A 5,407-nucleotide genomic window follows, 5' to 3' on the forward strand; every position below is an offset into this window, starting at 1 on the left:
TGTCACGTGAATTAATTGGGGGTGAATGGGGTCATTTTGCTTCCTGATTCTCACTGACTGAAGCCAGTTGTACTTGGTCAGTTGCCAACTCCGATACTTGCTAGCGATGAGCCAGATACGTAATCATTCTTCCAGCCAAGGACATGTTCATAGTCACTATAGTTCTTTTTTTTTTAATGATTTATTTATTTTTATTACAAAGTCAGATATACAGAGAGGAGGAAAGACAGAGAGGAAGACCTTCCATCTGATGGTTCACTCTCCAAGCAGCCACAATGGCTAGAGCTGAGCCAATCTGAAGTCAGTAGCCAGGAGCTTCCTCTGGGTCTCCCATGCGGGTGCAGGGTCCCAAAGCTTTAGGCCGTCCTCGACTGAATACCCAGGCCACAGGCAGGGAGCTGGATGGGAAGCGAGGCTGCCAGAATTAGAACCCATATGGAATTCCAGTGCGTTCAAGATGAGGACTTTAACCACTACTCTATTGTGCTGGACCCTACTTTTATTTTTTCGAAAGGTCTTCTGTTCAATGATTTATTCCCAAAGTGGCCACAATGGCCAGAACTGAGCTGATCTGAGGTCAGGAGTCAGGAGCCTCTTCTGGGTTTCCTATGCAGGTGCAGGGTCCCAAGGATTTCCCAGGCCACAAGTAGGGAGCTTGATGGGAAGTGGAGCTGCAGGGATTAGAACCAGTGACAACATGGGAGGGAACCCAGTGCTTGTAACACAAGAACTTTAGCCTCTAGGCTACTGCTGCAGGCCCATCATATTTATTATTATTATTTTTAAAAGATTTATTTATTTTTATTGCGAAGTCAGATACACAGAGAAGAGAGACAGGGAGGAAGATCTTACGTCCAATGATTCACTCCCCAAGTGACCGCAACGGCCGGTGCTGCGCCGATCCAAAGCCAGGAACCAGGAACCTCTTCCTGGTTTCCCACACGGATGCAAGGTCCCAAAGCTTTGGGCCATCCTCGACTGCTTTCCCAGGCCACAAGCAGGGAGCTGGATGGGAAGTAGAGCTGCCGGGATTAGAACCGGTGCCCATATGGGATCCCGGCGCGTTCAAGGCGAGGACTTTAGCTGCTAGGCCACGCCGCTGGGCCCATATTTATTATTTAAGGTTTATTTTTATTGGAAAAGAAGATACACAGAGAGGAGAGACAGAGAAGAATTCTTCATCTTCACTCAATAAATGACTACAGTGGCCAGAACTGAGCTGATCTGAGGTCAGTTCTCCTTTATGGTCATAGGGCGCTGAGGACTTGAGCCATTCTCCACTACTCTCCTAGGCCACCAGCAGGGAATTAAATGGGAAATGGCGCAGCCAGGACATGAACTGGTGCCCATATGGGATACGTGTACTTCAGCAGGAGCATTAGCTACTTGAACCATTGCTCCAACCCAAATAAATTTTTAAAAAATTTTATTATAAAGTCAGATAATTAGAGAGGAGGAGAAACAGAGAGGAAGATCTTTTGTCTATTGATTTACTCTCCAAGTGGCCTCAGTGACTGGAGCTCAGCCAATCTAGAAGCAAGGAGCTCAGAGCCTCTTCCAGGTTTCCCACATGAGTGCAAGGTCTCAAGGCTGTTTTAGCTGGTCTAATTCCAGTGGTCCATCTTCCCATCCAGCTCCCTGTTTGTGGCCTGGGAATGCAGTTGATGACGGTCCAAACCCTTGGGACCCTTTGGGAAACCCAGAAGAGACTCCAGGCTCCTGGCTTTAGATCGGCGCAGCTCTGGCTGTTGCGGCCACTTGGGGAGTGAACCAGCTGACAGAAGATCTTCTTCTGTATATCTGAAATTGCAATAAAAATAAATAAATCTTTAAAAAGTAAAAAAGAAAATAGTGTTCCATCTATTACTGGTGGAAATGTTTGAAAAACAATGCCTGTTTTTCAAGAACAGTGTAAAACTATCGTACAACTTTGCAATCTTACTTCTAAGTAACAACTCAAGAGAAATGAGTAGATGTACATCATGCTGGGTTAGGAACTGGCCCACTGACCGAGCAGTTTTTCAAGATACAGTGTTTGTTCTAGTTGGCAAAGTGTGGTCTGCTAAATTGAGGGTTAGAAGCCAGTGCCAGGGAAAAGAAAAAGGTCTGTATCCTATGACTAATCAAAATGAGAACATGGAGTACATGACCAAAAATACTAAGACAATAAGCACAACAGCATCTCCTTCACAAATTTGACTCATTCCTTTAAAATAATTTCTTGGCTGCTCGTGGGTATCAGGCCGGGGCCTCTCCATGCTCAGATCCCTGACTCCAGCCACTACGTCCACGTGGTGAGCTGTCCCCAGACCTGCCTGGGCTACAGGGGCTGCTCCCTTTGGGGTGAGTACACTGAGGGGGTAGGTCTCTGGGGCTGGGGCGGGCCTGGGGCCCACCCACCACCCTCACTGGGTGGGGGATGGGATTCGGGAGGGGTCGTGATTTTGGGCCTTGGGGCTGAAACTTCCTGCAGCCTGCTGGATGGTGGTGGGTCTCAGGCCAGGGCGTCTCCATGCTTGGATCTGACTCCAGCCACCACGTGCTCGTGGCGAGCTGTTCCGGGCGGCCTTCACGAAATTAGCGCCTGGCCACAAGCTCTGGGGTTTGGGTTCTTTGAATCACTGCTTAGGTAGCTCCATATTGAACCCACTGTGCTTCTGGAATGTGAGTCAATCCTAAAGATTCCAAGCGACAGAGTAACTTTTCCTTTGAAGAACTTATAATCACTGAACAATGCTGACCAGTGAACACCAGCCCATGCAAAAGCTAAGACTCAGAGCTTGTCTAGTAGGATCATATCCTGCTACCTGACATGATGCTGGATCAGGAAACGGGTCATATTAGGCAGGGCCATGACAGTAACCAGCATGCCAGAGAACCATATCCAGGGATAGATTCTGTGGGGGATGTGTGGGCCAAACCCTGTGGAAATTCTGTCCCCAGTGGTTAGCTCAAGAGATGAAGGGGTGATAGACTAAGCTAGGTGTGACCAAGGAGCCTGCCATCAATCACAAGTAAAGGAACCGACAACAGTCTGGACTGGTCAAGGCAGTAGCACCCAAATGTGCATCCTGAACAGGGTGTGGGGTGGGCTGGGCTGCAACGTTCACCAGCTCATACAAGCTGAAATGGAAGATCAGACTATGCTGGACACTGGCCTAAAACCTACTGGCATGTATGAGAACTGGGTCTGGGAGGGGATCAAGTGGAAGAACTTGGGAAACTTCCCTGGCAAGTCATAGCTCCTGCTGGTGAACACATGGTCCAGACCTGGGGGTCAGACAAGCTGAGCAAAGTAGCTCCAATGGCTGGCTAATGTGTGGATTGATAATGGAATGGGGTGGAACGGGCAGGACTGAGCAAACCCTAGCCCATCAGTAAACTTAGAAACCAGGATGGAGCGCAGGTGATACCGAGCTAGGCTCTTGCATCTACTGCTCTGCGTGAGCCAGGGACGCTAAGACACAGTTTCTAAGGCAGGGATCAGGACAGGTGAGGGGCTATGCCAAGCTGAGTCAGCAACCACTGGCATGCACGTGATCTATGGCTGGGAATAGGTCCTGTTGGGGAGCTCAGGGGACACCCTAACTGGGTTGAAGTTCCCACCAAAGGGCATGTGGGCTGGAATGGGGGCTGCATTCTGATCAGGATATGGTTGTAATCTCACTTAGCACAAGTGTGGACTGGGACTGGATGCATCAAACCAGGTCAGACTCCAGCACCATCTGGTGCTCTGGAAGACCAGGGTAGATCTGGGATGGTCTAGGCTAGGTCTCAATCCCTACTGAACCATGTGTGAGCTGTATGTGGGTATGGACAAGCTGTGGCTGGGCTGAAACATCCAACAGCAAGAACCTGTTTGGGTTGAAGGCCAGTCAGGAAAAGCCACTGTTCCTGCTAGGACAGGAGGTGAACTGAGTAGTGCTGGCTAATGGACCCCCTGGTATGTGCGAAATCTGGCATTGGGAGAGGTTCTGATAGAGGAGCCTGGGCAACTCTCTCTGGCAGGACACAGACCCAGCTGGTAAGCGCAAGAAACATGATAGGAAACAGCCCAGAACAGGCCATGGAAAGTTTCCCACTGGCATAGATTTGGCATGGGTTGGGGGCAGACCAGGCTGAATCAGTTCACGTCATCCAGGCGAATCCGAGCACCAGAACAGAGTGTGGGTCGAGCCAGGTTTGGTTGCGACAATAAAACCAGTGCACAATATGGAATTCCAAGGTGAGGTTACCTGTACCGGATGTGACTGAAGCGCCCAACAGCACACATGAGAGCCAGGAAGGGAGGGGGCATAGCCGGCAGGGGAATAAGGGGGGAGAGGTTCCCCTGCTGGACGGCTGCTCCCACTGGAGAGCATGAGCTGGGATGGGGGCAGACCAGACTAGGCAGAGCTACAACACCTGTGGACCTCATGTGGACTAGATCAGGAAAAAACCAGGCTGGGCTGATTATTACTACTGGTGCAAACCAAAATTAGAGTGGGTGAGGGTTGTTTGGGCTTAGTCCAACATCAGCTGGCAGAAGCTGGCACTGGGGACTAATTCTGTCAAGGTAAACCACAGAACCACCTGGAGAGTGCATAATCCGGGAGTGAGAGAGGCCTGGGAGGGAAATAGTGGGCTCCTCCCTCTTGGGTTACCACCCCCCATGGGAGGGCACAAAAACTAGGACAGGGGCAGGGGTGGCTAGACAGAGAGACACCCAACAGCATCCGTGAGGGCTGGATAGTTGAGCTGGTAGGATGGAGCTAAGCTTTAATACCCACTGACATGTATGAGAGCCGAATGGGATGTGGGACAGACTGCACTAGTCTGCTGCACATGCTGGCAAACCAGGGTAGGGGGCGGGCCTGGTGGGGGTTATTGTGGGTCACCCAGACTAGGCTACAGCTCCCACTGGTTTATGTGAGGGTCGAGTGTGTGCTGGGCAGAACCAGGCTGGACTGCAACGCCCATTGGTTCCAATGGAAGACAGGGCTGGAAACAGAACCAACCCAGCAATTGCAATAACCACCTGATCGAGCCAATAGACTGTGCCGGGCACTGTACCTGCTAGTACACACAAGAATCTGGTCTGGGAACACGTCAGACAAAGTTTCTTTGGGGATCTCCCCAATCAAACTGCCGGACTCAGAACCCTAACCATGAAAAGACAGAGGACAGAACAAGTCAATCCACCACCTCAGCCATATGTTGGCAGTGAAAAACTGGGCAAACGGAGACTCTAAGATGGTCTATGTCAATCAGTGAATTCTTCAACGACCTCACCATGCTTGGAGTGGTGAGATTGGCAGCAATTCCTAACTGTTGAACTATCAAAACCACTTGAGCGAGAATCTCGGAGCATGCCCCACATCAGGGACCTGGCATGGGTGGGAGACTGGGTGTGGCTTCTCCCTTAAAA

Source organism: Ochotona princeps, chromosome 4 (assembly GCF_030435755.1).
Source record: "Ochotona princeps isolate mOchPri1 chromosome 4, mOchPri1.hap1, whole genome shotgun sequence".
In the NCBI taxonomy this organism is placed as follows: Eukaryota; Metazoa; Chordata; class Mammalia; order Lagomorpha; family Ochotonidae; genus Ochotona; species Ochotona princeps.